This window comes from Cherax quadricarinatus, chromosome 96 (assembly GCF_038502225.1).
Source record: "Cherax quadricarinatus isolate ZL_2023a chromosome 96, ASM3850222v1, whole genome shotgun sequence".
Taxonomy (NCBI): Eukaryota; Metazoa; Arthropoda; class Malacostraca; order Decapoda; family Parastacidae; genus Cherax; species Cherax quadricarinatus.
This window is the reverse complement of record NC_091387.1, coordinates 11,970,146-11,990,506: the sequence shown is the minus strand read 5'-3', so window position 1 is coordinate 11,990,506 and position 20,361 is coordinate 11,970,146. Positions and strand designations below refer to the sequence as shown.

At 39.7% G+C, this 20,361-nt stretch overlaps 1 long non-coding RNA gene across 2 annotated transcripts in view; it reads right to left on the bottom strand.

The window, feature by feature from the left end:
• The window catches only part of LOC138855483 (uncharacterized), a 178,669-nt gene extending 164,861 nt beyond the window's left edge, over positions 1–13,808 (bottom strand). Inside the window, exon 1 of one of the 2 annotated variants that reach the window (XR_011394734.1) lies at positions 13,547–13,808. This is a non-coding gene — a long non-coding RNA (uncharacterized lncRNA). The remainder of the gene's footprint in view (positions 1–13,546) is intronic. The other variant, XR_011394733.1, reaches the window with a different exon arrangement.
• Between the last annotated feature and the right edge of the window lie 6,553 nt (positions 13,809–20,361).

The following is a 20,361-nucleotide window of genomic DNA, read 5'->3' as shown; positions in this document are numbered from 1 at the left end:
TGCAACTTTGTTTTCGAATAAGAGATCGCAAGTACTTGAAGATGTTGAGGGACTGTTATTGGTGTGGATAAATGAAAAACAGATAGCAGGAGAAAGCATCTCTCAAGCAATCATATGTGAAAAGGCAAGGAAGTTGCATGACGATTTAATTAGAAAAATGCCTGCAACTAGTGGTGATGTTAGTGAATTTAAGGCCAGCAAAGGGTGGTTTGAGAGATTTAAGAATGGTGGTGGCATACAAAGTGTTAAAAGAAGAAGGGAAGTAACCCCAGAAAAGGACGTGCTACCTAAAGTCCTAATGGAAGGGGATTCCCCTTCTAAACATTAACAACTTCCACACTCTCCCCTCCTCCCATCCCATCAATCATCACCAGATCTTCAATAAAGGTAAGTGTCAGTTTGAGTGTATTAAAATTAATACTTCATGTGGTAAAATAAATTTTTTCTTCATACTTTGTGGTGTCTTGCACGGATTAATTTGATTTCCATTATTTCTTATGGGGGAAAATTAATTCACTTTATGATAATTTCAGCATACGATCAGCTCTCAGGAACGGATTAATATCGTAAGGTGGGGGTCCACTGTACTCAGTCCTCTTTCACTCACCATAACTCGTCTAATGACCATTTAATCTGTTATTGCATTATTAATCTTATGTTAACTTTAAGTTTGCCCGAAATGCTCTGCATACAAGGGGCTTTTGACATGTACACTCAACTATTATACAGTGGACCGTCAACCAACAGCATTAATCTGTTCCAGAGAGCTAGCCGTTAGTCAAATTTGCCGTTAGTCGAATTAATTTTCCCCATAAGAAATAATGGAAATTCAATTAATCTATGTCAGGCAGCCAAAAGTATTACAGTAGGTAAAATGAAAGGGGGTAAGGCAGCCGGGATTGATGGGATAAAGATAGAAATGTTAAAAGCAGGTGGGGATATAGTTTTGGAGTGGTTGGTGCAATTGTTTAATAAATGTATGGAAGAGGGTAAGGTACCTAGGGATTGGCAGAGAGCATGCATAGTTCCTTTGTATAAAGGCAAAGGGGATAAAAGAGAGTGCAAAAATTATAGGGGGATAAGTCTGTTGAGTGTACCTGGTAAAGTGTATGGTAGAGTTTAAATTGAAAGAATTAAGAGTAAGACGGAGAATAGGATAGCAGATGAACAAGGAGGCTTTAGGAAAGGTAGGGGGTGTGTGGACCAGGTGTTTACAGTGAAACATATAAGTGAACAGTATTTAGATAAGGCTAAAGAGGTCTTTGTGGCATTTATGGATTTGGAAAAGGCGTATGACAGGGTGGATAGGGGGGCAATGTGGCAGATGTTGCAAGTGTATGGTGTAGGAGGTAGGTTACTGAAAGCAGTGAAGAGTTTTTACGAGGATAGTGAGGCTCAAGTTAGAGTATGTAGGAAAGAGGGAAATTTTTTCCCAGTAAAAGTAGGCCTTAGACAAGGATGTGTGATGTCACCGTGGTTGTTTAATATATTTATAGATGGGGTTGTAAGAGAAGTAAATGCGAGGGTCTTGGCAAGAGGCGTGGAGTTAAAAGATAAAGAATCACACACAAAGTGGGAGTTGTCACAGCTGCTCTTTGCTGATGACACTGTGCTCTTGGGAGATTCTGAAGAGAAGTTGCAGAGATTGGTGGATGAATTTGGTAGGGTGTGCAAAAGAAGAAAATTAAAGGTGAATACAGGAAAGAGTAAGGTTATGAGGATAACAAAAAGATTAGGTGATGAAAGATTGAATATCAGATTGGAGGGAGAGAGTATGGAGGAGGTGAACGTATTCAGATATTTGGGAGTGGACGTGTCAGCGGATGGGTCTATGAAAGATGAGGTGAATCATAGAATTGATGAGGGAAAAAGAGTGAGTGGTGCACTTAGGAGTCTGTGGAGACAAAGAACTTTGTCCTTGGAGGCAAAGAGGGGAATGTATGAGAGTATAGTTTTACCAACGCTCTTATATGGGTGTGAAGCGTGGGTGATGAATGTTGCAGCGAGGAGAAGGCTGGAGGCAGTGGAGATGTCATGTCTGAGGGCAATGTGTGGTGTGAATATAATGCAGAGAATTCGTAGTTTGGAAGTTAGGAGGAGGTGCGGGATTACCAAAACTGTTGTCCAGAGGGCTGAGGAAGGGTTGTTGAGGTGGTTCGGACATGTAGAGAGAATGGAGCGAAACAGAATGACTTCAAGAGTGTATCAGTCTGTAGTGGAAGGAAGGCGGGGTAGGGGTCGGCCTAGGAAGGGTTGGAGGGAGGGGGTAAAGGAGGTTTTGTGTGCGAGGGGCTTGGACTTCCAGCAGGCATGCTTGAGCGTGTTTGATAGGAGTGAATGGAGACAAATGGTTTTTAATACTTGACGTGCTGTTGGAGTGTGAGCAAAGTAACATTTATGAAGGGATTCAGGGAAACCGGCAGGCCGGACTTGAGTCCTGGAGATGGGAAGTACAGTGCCTGCACTCTGAAGGAGGGGTGTTAATGTTGCAGTTTAAAAACTGTAGTGTAAAGCACCCTTCTGGCAAGACAGTGATGGAGTGAATGATGGTGAAAGTTTTTCTTTTTCGGGCCACCCTGCCTTGGTGGGAATCGGCCGGTGTGATAATAAAAAAAAAATAATATTTTTTTTAAAGATTAAATATAAATATACATTCAGAAAACAATGACAAAGAAATACAAAGCACTAATAAAATGGCTAAATGAACATTTAACATCACACTTCCCTTTATTGACTTATCTTTACTGACTCGCCATGTTGGTGTATGACAGACACGTAGGAGGCAAGAGGAAGACACGTTTATTATGCTTCAATATGATGCTAATATCATCTCTACAGCTTATTTATCTATCACAATTCATCTAATATGACATTATAAACAATATTAATAACATAGAAACATGATATAAACTCTAGAATGAATACAATGTGCCATAATGTATGAGAGGAGTAAATGGTGTAAGTGTTGTTGTTGGGTTTAAGGGCTGCCACTTAGAGAAGCCATGTTGGTGGTGGTGGAGGATTCTGCCAGCACCACCATCACACTTAAACAATGTATGTAATATATAAGAAAGAAATATTTACATTTTAATTTATACAAAAGTAAGTTTTTCAGGTATACACAAATACAGTTACATAGATTATCATACATAGCAGCATGTGTAAAGTACCTAGGATAACCCAAAAAAGCCAGAGTGACTTACGTATTCCCATTGGAGTCCTTTTATATTTATTTTTATTATTATTTTTATTATCACACTGGCCGATTCCCACCAAGGCAGGGTGGCCCGAAAAAGAAAAACTTTCACCATCATTCACTCCATCACTGTCTTGCCAGAAGGGTGCTTTACACTACAGTTTTTAAACTGCAACATTAACACCCCTCCTTAATATATTTACTTTTATGCTTGCACTTTTATATTTACACTTACCTTGGAGATGTTAGTTTAGTTAGTTTGATGGAGGAGAGATTTAGGGTAGTGGAAAATGCAGGCCGGCGTATGTTCAGCGGATGTACACATATCCAAAAACATTGGAGAGTTACTTTCATGTTGTTTTTCTATCGCTTACTCACTTAACTTACTTGCTACACTGTTAATTCTACACTTTATTGCTGGCTGGCACTATAGCCTTTATCGATACCTGCTGCTTTAGTGTCGTACATATCGTAGAATCAATGAATCACTGCAGAAGGCACATTCTCCCCTCTCCCTTCCTCCTCCACTTTGGTACTTTGATATGAGTTTTTTCTTGAATTTTATTGTTTCTTTCCTTCCTTATCACAGGGCTGACACTAGAAACTTTCTTTGGGCCCATGGTGGCTTATTTAGCAGTTAAAAGCACTAAAGACACTGGAATACTGTAATACAAAATATATTGCAGGTACACTTGAAATCGACCAAAAGGGCTTGTAAACACTGGCTGTACATGGAGTCTTGAAGTGGCTGGGCCCACTCAGGCCGTGCTCCGGCCCCATGGACAAGTTCGGGATAAACGTCATTAGATGACTTTTTGGCCATTGGTAGAGCCATTTCCTTTTACGCCAAAGAGTGCCATTAGACGAATTTGCCGTTACCTGATGCCGCTGTTAGTTAAGGGTCCACTGTATTCCTCTGTACAATCATGTAACATGTCATAATAAATTTATTATTATTATTATTATTATTATTATTTTTTTTTTATTATCATCATCATCATCTGGGTTACTTATTTTGTATATAATGGTTACCCTTGCTATCTTAAGCCTTTCAGGGTCGGTCCTGTTGTATCACAGTTTTGATGCCAGTGATGGTCCCATAAAATAAGGCTGAGCTCAGCTTACTCAGATAAGATGTGACGGGTAAATTTAGGCCTAGATAGGAGAGAATAGGTCTCTGTGGTAAGTGTGCACCACATCAAAAAATTCTGCAGCACGCAGTGCTTAATGAGAATAAAAAAATCATGTTTTAGGTGTAAAACAGCAATTTTGCAGTGCAGTTTCCTATGGTTTTTATGGCTGCATTCTAAGTTTGTTGGTCTTACTGGATAGAATGGAAAACACATTACACAAACAGAGATGATTTTGATTGGTTTCAGGGCTGAAAGCACCTCAAAATTGAGTTAAGATTAGTGGAAATGTTTGATTTTTGCCGATATTCCAAAGTACACAAATGACGTCATTAGTCCAATATACATCTAACTGGCTGGTCCAATATGTGGTCACAAATGGGTTGACATTAATTGTACAGTTATTACAATAATATAGTAGTCTGCATAACAGTAAATCTTCTATTTATGAGTGAATAAAATTTATAAGGGAAAGTAAGCGTAATATAAGAGAGGCCTGGAGATGTGACTAATGAACAGAGAAAATGTTATCTTAGTACCAGTAATACCTGAATAATTCATTCTGGTCCCTATTTTGAAATAGATATTTCTTGAAATGTGTGAAATTGGCCAAACTACTGATTTCTGATCGCTTTTTTTTGGGGGGGGGTTAGTTGAAATAGGTAAATAGGCAGCTTCTTGTACTCATTCAATAGAATAGAAGGAATACTAGCAATATAGCTATTAGTTTGGTCGACTTGAACAATGGAATTGGCCAAAAATAGGGTGCAAAATGGGCAACATTGCTGAGATCGCTGATTGTGCGAGAGTTTAACGCATGAACGGTCCAAACGTATATATACGTTTTTATGGCTAGTGCCCCAAACGTATATAGTATACTGTTTTATTGGCCATACATTTATCATTGCCACGATAAGCATGAGTCGCCTAGACATGAGAGAATGAGTGTGCGCACTCACTGTGCACCATATTAAAATAATTGTGGATGCCTGGGTACGATATGCTCTTTTTTCCTATTAAAAACAAACACTTTTTTTCTCAAAAAAGTTGGGGCACTACGGTAGGTAACGTATATATACGTTTGGACCGTTTACAGGCTAATTCTGTAAATTTTCCCTTAAATTTCATACTTTAACTTTGATTACCCTTGGCAAAAGATTTTCTATGAGATTAGTATCAGTACAGTGGACCCCCAGTTAATGATATTTTTTCATTCCAGAAGTATGTTCAGGTGCCAGTACTGACCGAATTTGTTCCCATAAGGAATATTGTGAAGTAGTTTAGTCCATTTCAGACCCCCAAATATACACGTACAAATGCACTTACATAAATACACTTACATAATTGGTCGCATTGGGAGGTGATCGTTAAGTGGGGGTCCACTGCATTTGTATTCAACCATCACTAATAACTTAAAATAATTAAAGCATTCTTTATAGAAATAAAATTAATTTACTTTTAGGGAAGTTAGCTTCAAATATATGTTATACAGTGGACCCTTGACCAGCAATGGCATCGATTAACAATAAATCTGACTAGCGATACATTTTAACGCAAAAATTTTGCCTCGGCTAGCGCTAAAAAACCAAACCAACGCTATTCATTCCGTTTGAGACGCGTCCACTTTGGCCTGAGCGTGCCTCACTTGTCCCATGGGTGCCAGTGTTTACAAGCCAGCCAGCCACCGCGGTCGCTTCCAAACATACAACTGGAACATTTCACATTATCACAGCCTTTGTAATAATTGCACCTGCAAAATAAGTGACCATGGGCCCCAAGACAGCTTCTAGTGCCAACCCTACAGCAAAAAGGGTGAGAATTACTATGGAGATGAAGAAAGAGATCACTGCTAAGTATGAAAGTGGAGTGAGTATCTCCGAGCTAGTCAGGTTGTATAGTAAACCCCAATCAACCATCGCTGCTATTGTGGGCAAGAAAACGGCAATCAAGGAAGCTGTTCTTGCCAAAGGTGCAACTATGTTTTCGAAATTGAGATTGCAAGTGATAGAAGATGTTGAGAGACTGTTATACTTGTGTAAACGAAAAACAGATAGCAGGAGATAGCATCTCTCAAGCGATCATATGTGAAAAGGCTAGGAAGTTGCATGACGATTTAATTAAAAAAATGCCAGCAACTAGTGGTGATGTGAGTGAATTTAAGGCCAGCAAAGGTTGGTTTGAGAGATTTAAGTAGTGTAGTGGCATTCATAGTGTGATAAGGCATGGTGAGGCTGCCAGTTCGGACCACAAAGCGGCTGAAAAATATGTGTAGGAATTCAAGGAGTACATAGACAGTGAAGAATTAAAACCTGAACAAGTGTTTAACTGTGACAAAACAGGCCTGTTTTGGAAGAAAATGCCAAGCAGGATGTACATTACTCAGGAGGAAAAGGCACTCCCAGGACATAAGCCTATGAAAGACAGGCTTACTCTGTTGATGTGTGCTAATGCTAGTAGTGATTGCAAAGTGAAGCCTTTATTGGTGTATCACTCTGAAACTCCCAGAGTGTTCAGGAAAAACAATGTCATCAAGGCTAATTTGTGTGTGCTGTGGAGGGCAAACAGTAAGGCATGGGTCACTAGGGACTTTTTCTATGATTGGTTACACCATGCATTTACCCCCACTGTGAAAAATTACCTAATTGAAAAGAAATTAGACCTTAAGTGCCTCCTGGTATTAGACAATGCTCCTGGTCATCCTTCAGACTTGGCAGAGAGACTTTCTGGGGACATGAGCTTCATTAAGTTCAAGTTTTTGCCTCCTAATACCACTCCTCTCCTGCAGCCCATGGACCAGCAGGTCATTTCCAACTTCAAGAAACTGTACACAAAAGCTATGTTTGAAAGGTGCTTTGTAGTGACCTCAGAAACTCAACTGACTCTAAGAGAGTTTTGGAAAGATCACTTTAGCATCCTCAATTGCGTAAACATTATAGGTAAGGCTTGGGAGGAAGTGACTAAGAGGACCTTGAACTCTGCTTGGAAAAAACTGTGGCCAGAATGTGTAGACAAAAGGGATTTTGAAGGGTTTGAGGCTAACCCTGAGAATCCTATGCCAGTTGAGGAATCCATTGTGTCATTGGGGAAGTCCTTGGGGTTGCAGGTTAGTGGGGAGGATATGGAAAAGTTGGTGGAGGAGGACAATGAAGAACTAACCACTGATGAGCTGCTAGATCATCTTCAACAGCAAGAGGCCACACCTGAGGAAACTGCTTCGGAGGAGAGGAGAGAGAAATTGAAAAAGTTGCCTACTTCTAAGATTAAGGAAATCTGTGCAATGTGGCTTAAAGTGCAAACCTTTCTGGATGATAATCACCCTGACACAGCTACTGCAAGCCGTGTTGGCAACCTGTACACTGACAATGTTGTGAAACACTTTAGAAATGTCATAAAGGAACGGGAGGTACAGACCTCTATGGACAGATATGTTGTGTGACAGAAGTCCAGTGACTCTGAAGCTGGTCCTAGTGGCATTAAAAGAACAAGGGAAGTAACCCTGGAAAAATACTTGCTACCTCAAATCCTAATGGAAGGGGATTCCCCTTCTAAACACCATCCACGCTCTTCCCTCCTCCCATCCCATCAGTCATCACCAGATCTTCAATAAAAGTAAGTGTCATGTAACTGTGAATGTCTTCTTCAGTTTGTGTGTATTAAAATTAATATTTCATGTGGTAAAAAATTTTTTTTCAATACTTTCGGGTGTTAGGAACGGATTAATTTGATTGCCATTATTTCTTATAGGGAAAATTAACTCGACTAATGATAATTTCGATTAACGATGAGCTCTCAGGAACGGATTAATATCGTTGGTCGAGGGTCCACTGAATATGTATATGAGCGTAAGTGGGTGAGTGAGTTGGACCAGCCTAACATGGACCAACAGTCCTACTACAGTGTTAAGTAAGTTTATTTAAGTACAGGCACACATAAGTACAATTATCATATATAGTAACACATGTGCAAATTACCCAGGATAAGACAATAAAGTTTATTTCCACTGAGGTCTCTGTAATATCTTATTATTATGCTCTTTTGTCTTACACCTGCTGCCCCTGGTCACCTAGCAGTAAATAGGTACCTGCTTCCCCTGGTCACCTAGCAGTAAATAGGCACCTGCTGCCCCTGGTCACCTAGTAGTAAATAGGTACCTGCTGCCACTGGTCACCTAGCAGTAAATACGCACCTGCTGCCCCTGGTCACCTAGCAGTAAATAAGTACTTGCTGCCCTGGGTCACCTAGCAGTAAATAGGTACCTGCTGCAACTGGTCACCTAGCAGTAAATAGATACCTGCTGCCCCTGGTCACCTTGCAGTAAATAGGCACCTGCTGCCCCTGGTCACCTAGCAGTAAATAGGCACCTGCTGCCCCTGGTCACTTAGCAGTAAATAGGTACCTGCTGCCACTGGTCACCTAGCAGTAAATAGGCACCTGCTGCCCCTGGTCACTTAGCAGTAAATAGGTACCTGCTGCCACTGGTCACCTAGCAGTAAATAGGTACCTGCTGCCCCTGGTCACCTAGCAATAAATAAGTACCTGCTGCCCCTGGTCACCTAGCAGTAAATAGGTACCTGCTACCCCTGGTCACCTAGCAATAAATAGGTACCTGCTGCAACTGGTCACCTAGCAGTAAATAGATACCTGCTGCCCCTGGTCACCTTGCAGTAAATAGGTACCTGCTGCCCCTGGTCACCTTGCAGTAAATAGGTACCTGCTGCCCCTGGTCACCTTGCAGTAAATAGGTACCTGCTGCCCCTGGTCATCTAGCAGGAACCTATGTACCTGCTGCCCCTGGTCATCTAGCAGGAACCTATGTACCTGCTGCCCCTGGTCATCTAGCAGGAACCTATGTACCTGCTGCCCCTGGTCATCTAGCAGTAAATAGGAACCTGCTTGTTACCTGACTTATAAGGTTGCATCCTGGGGAAGATTAAAGAACATCAACAGAAATAAGCCATAATGATGACAGTGTCTTTGTTGGGTTAGCCTGGGTTACTAACACTGGGTTATCCTAGGTTACTAACACTGGGTTATCCTGGGTTACTAACACTCTGGGTTATCCTGGGTTACTAACACTCTGGGTTATCCTGGGTTACTAACACTGGGTTATCCTGGGTTACTAACACTCCAGGTTATCCTGGGTTACTAACAATGGGTTATCCTGGGTTACTAACACTCCAGGTTATCCTGGGTTACTAACACTCTGGGTTATCCTGGGTTACTAACACTCTGGGTTATCCTGGGTTACTAACACTCTGGGTTATCCTGGGTTACTAACACTCTGGATTATCCTGGGTTACTAACACTCTGGGTTATCCTGGGTTACTAACACTCTGGGTTATCCTGGGTTACTAACACTCTGGGTTATCCTGGGTTACTAACACTCTGGGTTATCCTGGGTTACTAACACTCTGGGTTATCCTGGGTTACTAACACTCCAGGTTATCCTGGGCTACTAACACTGGGTTATCCTGGGTTACTAACACTCTGGGTTATCCTGGGTTACTAACACTCCAGGTTATCCTGGGTTACTAACACTGGGTTATCCTGGGTTACTAACACTCTGGGCTATCCTGGGTTACTAACACTGGGTTATCCTGGGTTACTAACACTCTGGGTTATCCTGGGATAAGATAAGATAAGATTTCGTTCGGATTTTTAACCCCGAAGGGTTAGCCACCCAGGATAACCCAAGAAAGTCAGTGCGTCATCGAGGACTGTCTAACTTACTTCCATTGGGGTCCTTAATCTTGTCCCCCAGGATGCGACCCACACCGGTCGACTAACACCCAGGTACCTATTTGCTGCTAGGTGAACAGGACAATAGGTGTAAGGAAACGTGTCGAAATGTTTCCACCCACCGGGAATCGAACCCGGGCCCTCCGTGTGTGAAGCGGGAGCTTTAGCCACCAGGCCACCGGGCCCCTACTAACACTGGGTTATCCTGGGTTACTAACACTGGGTTATCCTGGGTTACTAACACTCTGGGTTATCCTGGGTTACTAACGCTCTGGGTTATCCTGGTTTACTAACACTGGGTTATCCTGGGTTACTAACACTCCAGGTTATCATCGGTTACTAACATTCCAGGTTATCCTGGGTTACTAACACTCTGGGTTATCCTAGGACTAACCAGACTAACATTGTTAGTAACCAGACTAACATTGTTAGTGACCAGACTAACATTGTTAGTTACCAGACTAACAATGTTAGTGACCAGACTAACATTGATAGTTACCAGACTAACATTGTTAGTGACCAGACTAACATTGTTAGTAACCAGACTAACATTGTTAGTAACCAGACTAACATTGTTAATAACCAGACTAACATTGTTAATAACCAGACTAACATTGTTAGTGACCAGACTAACATTGTTAGTAACCAGACTAACATTGTTAGTAACCAGACTAACATTGTTAGTGACCAGACTAACATTGTTAGTAACCAGACTAACAATGTTAGTAACCAGACTAACATTGTTAGTGACCAGACTAACATTGTTAGTGACCAGACTAACAATGTTAGTGACTAGACTAACAATGTTAGTGACCAGACTAACATTGTTAGTAACCAGACTAACATTGTTAGTAACCAGACTAACAATGTTAGTAACCAGACTAACATTATTAGTAACCAGACTAACATTGTTAGTAACCAGACTAACAATGTTAGTAACCAGACTAACAATGTTAGTGACCAGACTAACAATGTTAGTAACCAGACTAACATTGTTAGTAACCAGACAAACAATGTTAGTAACCAGACTAACATTGTTAGTAACCAGACTAACTTGTTAGTTACCAGACTAACATTGTTAGTAACCAGACTAACACTGTTAGTTACCAGACTAACAATGTTAGTTACCAGATTAACATTGTTAGTGACCAGACTAACATTGTTAGAAACCAGACTAACATTGTTAGTTACCAGACTAACATTGTTAGTTACCAGATTAACATTGTTAGTTACCAGACAAACAATGTTAGTAACCAGACTAACATTGTTAGTAACCAGACTAACATTGTTAGTTACCAGACTAACATTGTTAGTTACTAGACTAACATTGTTAGTAACGAGACTAACAATGTTAGTAACGAGACTAACATTGTTAGTAACCAGACTAACATTGTTAGTAACCAGACTAACAATGTTAGTAACCAGACTAACAATGTTAGTGACCAGACTAACAATGTTAGTGACCAGACTAACATTGTTAATAACCAGACTAACAATGTTAGTGACCAGACTAACATTGTTAGTGACCAGACTAACATTGTTAGTAACCAGACTAACATTGTTAGTTACCAGACTAACATTGTTAGTTACCAGACTAACATTGTTAGTAACCAGACTAACATTGTTAGTGACCAGACTAACATTGTTAGTTACCAGACTAACATTGTTAGTTACTAGGCTAACATTGTTAGTAACGAGACTAACATTGTTAGTAACCAGACTAACACTGTTACTTACCAGACTAACAATGTTAGTTACCAGACTAACATTGTTAGTGACCAGACTAACATTGTTAGTAACCAGACTAACATTGTTAGTTACCAGACTAACATTGTTAGTTACCAGATTAACATTGTTAGTTACCAGACTAACAATGTTAGTAACCAGACTAACATTGTTAGTTACCAGACTAACATTGTTAGTTACTAGACTAACATTGTTAGTAACGAGACTAACATTGTTAGTAACGAGACTAACATTGTTAGTAACCAGACTAACATTGTTAGTAACCAGACTAACAATGTCAGTAACCAGACTAACAATGTTAGTGACCAGACTAACAATGTTAGTAACCAGACTAACATTGTTAGTAACCAGACTAACAATGTTAGTGACCAGACTAACATTATTAGTGACCAGACTAACATTGTTAGTGACCAGACTAACATTGTTAGTAACCAGACTAACATTGTTAGTAACGAGACTAACATTGTTAGTGACCAGACTAACATTGTTAGTTACCAGACTAACATTGTTAGTTACCAGACTAACATTGTTAGTAACCAGACTAACATTGTTAGTAACGAGACTAACATTGTTAGTGACCAGACTAACATTGTTAGTAACCAGACTAACATTGTTAGTGACCAGACTAAAATTGTTAGTAACCAGACTAACATTGTTAGTTACCAGACTAACATTGTTAGTAACCAGACTAACATTGTTAGTTACCAGACTAACATTGTTAGTTACCAGACTAACATTGTTAGTTACCAGACTAACATTGTTAGTAACCAGACTAACAATGTTAGTAACCAGACTAACAATGTTAGTAACCAGACTAACATTGTTAGTGACCAGACTAACATTGTTAGTAACCAGACTAACATTGTTAGTGACCAGACTAACATTGTTAGTAACCAGACTAACATTGTTAGTGACCAGACTAACATTGTTAGTAACCAGACTAACATTGTTAGTGACCAGACTAACATTGTTAGTAACCAGACTAACATTGTTAGTAACCAGACTAACATTGTTAGTTACCAGACTAACATTGTTAGTTACCAGACTAACATTGTTAGTAACCAGACTAACAATGTTAGTAACCAGACTAACATTGTTAGTGACCAGACTAACATTGTTAGTAACCAGACTAACATTGTTAGTGACCAGACTAACATTGTTAGTAACCAGACTAACATTGTTAGTGACCAGACTAACATTGTTAGTAACCAGACTAACATTGTTAGTGACCAGACTAACATTGTTAGTAACCAGACTAACATTGTTAGTAACCAGACTAACATTGTTAGTAACCAGACTAACATTGTTAGTAACCAGACTAACATTGTTAGTTACCAGACTAACATTGTTAGTTACCAGACTAACATTGTTAGTAACCAGACTAACAATGTTAGTAACCAGACTAACATTGTTAGTGACCAGACTAACATTGTTAGTAACCAGACTAACATTGTTAGTGACCAGACTAACATTGTTAGTAACCAGACTAACATTGTTAGTAACCAGACTAACATTGTTAGTAACCAGACTAACAATAATGTTAACAATAAAACTTGAACATAAATTATCATATAATAATATTCTAAGTTAATTACAAGTTTCATTTTCTTGTGTAATTATTAATTTCAGTTTTAAAATCTATGTTAATAATGTTAATAAAGTATTACTTTGCTTCCTTGCCTGTCCTTTATCACATTATCTCAATATATATTAATATATCAGTCTTCCTACTTACCTCATAAATCAATCTTCCACTGATAGTTACTCCAACACTATATTATCTCACCACAATTGACAAAAATATACAATAATTTACCCCTGACGCCGCCACTCTTGTTGTTGTTGTGGTTTATAGGGCCACTGTCAGCTACATCGTACCGAACCCGACTCTCCAGTGTCCGTCGTACCGAACCCGACCTTCCAGTGTCCGTCGTACTGAACCTGACCTTCCAGTGTCCATCGTACCGAACCTGACCTTCCAGTGTCCATCGTACCGAACCTGACCTTCCAGTGTCCGTCGTAACGAACCCGACCTTCCAGTGTCCGTCATACCGAACCCGACCTTCCAGTGTCCATCGTACCGAACCTGACCTTCCAGTGTCCGTCGTACCGAACCCGACCTTCCAGTGTCCGTCGTACCGAACCCGACCTTCCAGTGTCCGTCATGCCGAACCCGACCTTCCAATGTCCGTCGTACCGAACCCGACCTCCAGTGTCTGTCATGTCGAGCCTGACCTTCCAGTGTCCATCGTACCGAACCCGACCTTCCAGTGTCCGTCATACCGAACCCGACCTTCCAAGATTAAGGTTTATATGGCCACTGTCACCTACATCTTTTCGAACTCAACCTTCCAGTGTCAGGGTTTGTATGGCCCACTGTCAGCTATAATTCCTATAAAGACCTGAAGGAATTGAACCCTAAGGTCAAGGGTTCCCCAGAACGTATGAAAAAAAAAGCCTTTTGTTAAAAAAAGTCAATTATCCTGTATTCCCATCTGTCATTTATGTGGCATTAAAGGACAAAATCGTCCAGATTATCCCTCTAAAAGAAAATGCGAAAAGTGGGTAGATTATTTAAGGAATGTAACGACCAGACAAATTTCTGCTCAGGAATGGTTAATGGGATTAATGTTTCTATTATATTACGTGACACGAGATGTACATGTACAGTAATTTCTGACAAATTACGTATTCCTTAACTTGACTGGGAATGAACGTGTGAATTGCTCATTACTCTATAATTTGTTCATGATTGCAGTCATACGTAAACGTAAGTAAATTTACTCACATGATTCATTACCTTTGTAACTTGTGAGTTCATTACCTTTGTGCCTAGTTCAGCTATCAAAACTTTGGGGCCCAGTCCCTGGACCCATTATGTACCTCTGTAATGTTGAGGTACAGTCCCTGGGCCCATTATGTACCTCTGTAATGTTGAGGTACAGTCCCTGGGACCTATTGTGTACCTCTGTAATGTTGAGGTACAGTCCCTGGACCCATTATGTACCTCTGTAATGTTGAGGTACAGTCCCTGGACCCATTATGTACCTCTGTAATGTTGAGGTACAGTCCCTGGACCCATTGTGTACCTCTGTAATGTTCAGGAACAGTCCCTGGACCCATTATGTACCTCTGTAATGTTGAGGTACAGTCCCTGGACCCATTATGTACCTCTCTAATGTTGAGGTACAGTCCCTGTACCCATTGTGTACCTCTGTAATGTTGAGGTACAGTCCCTGTACCCATTATGTACCTCTGTAATTTTGAGGTACAGTCCCTGGACACATTATGTACCTCTGTTATGTTGAGGTACAGTCCCTGGACCTATTATGTACCTCTGTAATCTTTTGACTACCGCCTACAGGATTGATATGGGGCTCATAATAAAGATACTAAACAATAAAACTAACTGATAAACACTCTTACACCTGCTTGCTGGAAGTCCAAGCCCCTCACACACAAAACCTCTTCCCCCCCCCTTCCTCCAATCATTACTAGGCTACCCCTACCCGCCTTCCCTCCTTCCAACCTCTCTGCATGTCGTGCCTAAAAGGTAAAATTGGTCATCTAGTAAGAACTCATTTAAAATTAAGTCCTTTCTAAAATTTTCTCTTATACGTTTAAAGATATATATTTTTTCCATTTATGATAATGTAAATATTAAAAAAATTGTACTAAAAGCACACTGAAATATATTTTTTCGTTAGGTTCAGAATTATATTTGCAAAATTATTGCATACAAAATGGAAGAATAACTTAATATTGAGAAACACGAGAAAAACAAGAAAATGTGATTTATTACCAAGAGACCTAGTTACTGCCTCTCCAACAATGTTGGTTTGTAGTCTACAGTGTTCAAGCTTGTAGTCTACGATGTTCAAGCTTGTAGTCTACGATGTTTAAGGTTATAATCTACAACATACAAGCTTGTAGTCTACGACGTACAAGCTTGTAGTCTATGATGTACAAGCTTGTAGTCTACGATGTTTAAGATTATAATCTACAACATACAAGCTTGTAGTCTACGACGTACAAGCTTGTAGTCTACGATGTTTAAGGTTATAATCTACAACATACAAGCTTGTAGTCTACGACGTACAAGCTTGTAGTCTACGATGTTTAAGGTTATAATCTACAACATACAAGCTTGTAATCTACAACATACAAGCTTGTAGTCTACGATGTTCAAGCTTGTAGTCTACGACGTACAAGGTTGTCTACAAAGTACAAGCTTTTAACAATATACTCTACAAGACGGAGGATTCCAGCAGAAATCGATCCAAAATTCACCAAAGTGGGCTCAAAGCAGCATCATAATTCCATTATAATTGTATATGTATATAATTGTATATGTACGTATATAATTGTATATGTATATAATTGTATATGTACGTATATAATTGTATATGTATATAATTGTATATGCACGTATATAATTGTATATGTATATAATTGTATATGTATGTATATAATTGTATATGTATATAATTGTATATGTATGTATATAATTGTATATGTATATAATTGGTTATAGACGTTCTCGCAGTGGCATAAGATGCTGGTTTTTTTATCAACCTTTCAAATAAAAATAATGATATTGGGAAACAATACACTTATATAAATACAGTAATTGTATCATTGCATTTAATTAATAAGTAAATAACAATAAAATCTCTAAGAAATATTATAACAGTAAATAAACTTAAGACACCAAAATATTCAAAGAATAATGTGCTATGTTTACGTAAGAAAAAATAAAACAATTTTATTTATTATTTTAATTTATTAGTAAATAAAACAGTCGACTCCTTGAGCTGGCTGTTCATTCACTTCTTTTGAATAAATAGTTATGGTGTTTCATTTGAAGGATCGTGGATGAAGGCGGCCAACACCTGAAGCCGCTTCAGGTGTTAAGATAAGATAAGATAAGATTTCGTTCGGATTTTTAAACCCGGGGGGTTAGCCACCCAGGATAACCCAAGAAAGTCAGTGCGTCATCGAGGACTGTCTAACTTATTTCCATTGGGGTCCTTAATCTTGTCCCCCAGGATGCCACCCACACCAGTCGACTAACACCCAGGTACCTATTTGCTGCTAGGTGAACAGGACAATAGGTGTAAGGAAATGTGTCGAAATGTTTCCACCCGCCGGGAATCGAACCCGGGCCCTCCGTGTGTGAAGCGGGAGCTTTAGCCACCAGGCCACTTGTCCTAGTACTCAAGTATTTTTCTTACAGCTGCAACATTTGAAGAAACGATTCAACTTTTTCCACAAAGTCTTCCCTTTGTTAACGCTGCCGTCAGGATCATTATTTGTACTTTTAGATGTGGTGGACAAGTCACTGGATGATCTTCCAACATTCGTGTCACTATTAATGTCGGGTGATTCAGATTGTTACTTAGAGAGTTCAACCAAATTTTCTGGGGGGTCAACCATGAATGAAATACACTATTAAATAAGGTTTTGCACTTGTTTCAAAGCTATGGAGGCACTTTCCTCGTTAATCTTTACTCCAGAAACATAGCAAGTTTCAACAGAAATTGTCTCAAGATTGTAAAGTGCAGAATTTGGTTGAAAGTTAATCCATGGCTCCACGAAATCAACAATTGTGATGTAGGTATCATCATGTGTTACGTCAATATATATGTGATTAGTCCAACCATCTTTTAATATCCAGCCAACCTTATAAACCTTTTCTACTAATCGACACAAAACAGCGACCATTTGTCGCAGTCTTGGATCATCTCCCTTAAACGTATTAAGGAATTTTTTTAACGTAAAGCATTGATGGTAATTCCCCATAAACTCCAATTCTTGAGTTCTGACATTTTTCCATTGACAGTTGAGTGTGTGTGCTAGAGGACTATGTAATATTATCACATCTTCTGGGAATTCAAGCACATTACTACTATTCATATTTATTTTCTATGTTGAATCATCAAAAAAGAGAATGTAGTACCTTTGTTAGTGACACTCGATACTTTGAATCCATTTTATTTGTTTGGTACATAGTGAGTGTTGCACATGAGTTAATGGGTGTTTCTCAATGTCTGAACCAACTTTCACTTTACCATCATCAGTATTTAACCTTGTACTTGACCCTGATGGTTCTACCTACCCATCATGGTGGACTTGTTCGTCTTTTTCTACACTGTGAATACTCATAGACATTTCTGTTGTTTTACTAAGAGAAACTATAGAGTTATATTTCTATTGATCAAGTTCTCAACATATCAGATATAATAGTGAGATATAATGTTTATAGTTTATTTGGAATATTGTTTGTATTATAATAAATATTATTATGACCAGTGACGAGCATTAATAAGGGGGATTACCAACAGACCCCTGGCAGTCTTCAAGCTGGCACTGGACAAGCACCTAAAGTCAGTTCCTGATCAGCCGGGCTGTGGCTCGTACGTTGGTTTGCGTGCAGCCAACAGCAACAGCCTGGTTGATCAGGCTCTGATCCACCAGGAGGCCTGGTTACAGACCGGGCCGCGGGGGCGTTGACCCCCGGAACTCTCTCCAGGTAAACACACAGGAGCTTGGACTCGACCCCTGCAATCTCAACTAGGTGAATGCACACACACACACACACACACACACACACACACACACACACACAAACACAAACACACACACACACACACACACACACACACACACACACACACACACACACACACACACACACACACACACACACACACACACATGCACACATGTGGTAATGCTTTATTTACAGCTAGCAAAGTCAGGGTATTTCTCCAGAATGGTCTGCAATATACCACTGTGGATAAAATACTTTGCCATTTCTTGAACATTTCTGAGTGAGTTGTTTCTAAATTCATTAATTTTATCACACTCCAGTACATAATGACGCAGGGTGTGAGGTCCTTGAAGGTGAGATCCTCCGACATAATCACTCCCAGGTCTTTGACGTTGGTGTTTCGCTCTATTTTGTGGCCAGAATTTGTTTTGTACTCTGATGAAGATTTAATTTCCTCATGTTTACCATATCTGAGTAATTGAAATTTCTCATCGTTGAACTTCATATCGTTTTCTGCAGCCCACTGAAAGATTTGGTTGATGTCCGCCTGGAGCCTTGCAGTGTCTGCAATGGAAGACACTGTCATGCAGATTCGGGTGTCACCTGCAAAGTAAGACACGGTGCTGTGGCTGACATCCTTGTCTATGTCGGATATGAGGATGAGGAACAAGATGGGAGCGAGTACTGTGCCTTGTGGAACAGAGCTTTTCACCGTAGCTGCCTCGGACTTTACTCTGTTGATGACTACTCTCTGTGTTCTGTTAGTGAGGAAATTATAGATCCATCGACCGACTTTTCCTGTTATTCCTTTAGCACGCATTTTGTGTGCTATTACGCCATGGTCACACTTGTCGAAGGCTTTTGCAAAGTCTGTATATATTACATCTGCATTCTTTTTATCTTCTAGTGCATTTAGGACCTTGTCGTAGTGATCCAATAGTTGAGACAGACAGGAGCGACCTGTTCTAAACCCATGTTGCCCTGGGTTGTGTAACTGATGGGTTTCTAGATGGGTGGTGATCTTGCTTCTTAGGACCCTTTCAAAGATTTTTTATGATATGGGATGTTAGTGCTATTGGTCTGTAGTTCTTTGCTGTTGCTTTACTGCCCCCTTTGTGGAGTGGGGCTATGTCTGTTGTTTTTAGTAACTGTGGGACGACCCCCGTGTCCATGCTCCCTCTCTATAGGATGGAAAAGGCACGTGATAGAGGCTTCTTGCAGTTCTTGATGAACACAGAGTTCCATGAGTCTGGCCCTGGGGCAGAGTGCATGGGCATGTCATTTATCGCTAGATGTGCTAGATATAGTAGTAAAAATATGCTGAATGTAGTAGTAAAGATGTGCTGAACATATCAGTAAAGAAGTGCTTTGAGTATTAGGAAAGATGTGTTGCATATAGTAAATAAAGATGAGCTCAGAGTACTACCAAAGATGAGCTTCATGTAGTAGTAAAGATGAACTTCATGTTGTAGTAAAGACGAGCTTCATGTAGTAGTAAAGATGAACTTCATGTTGTAGTAAAGATGAGCTTCATGTAGTAGTAAAGATGAGCTTCATGTAGTAGTAAAGATGAACTTCATGTTGTAGTAAAGATGAGCTTCATGTAGTAGTAAAGATGAGCTTCATGTAGTAGTAAAGACGAGCTTCATGTAGTAGTAAAGATGAACTTCATGTTGTAGTAAAGATGAGCTTCATGTAGTAGTAAAGATGAGCTTCATGTAGTAGTAAAGATGAGCTTCATGTAGTAGTAAAGATGAACTTCATGTTGTAGTAAAGATGAGCTTCATGTAGTAGTAAAGATGTTCTGAGTGTAGTAGTAAAGATGAACTTCATGTTGTAGTAAAGACGAGCTTCATGTAGTAGTAAAGATGAGCTTCATGTAGTAGTAAAGATGAACTTAATGTAGTAGTAAAGATGAACTTAATGTAGTAGTAAAGATGAGCTTCATGTAGTAGTAAAGATGAGCTTCATGTAGTAGTAAAGATGAACTTCATGTT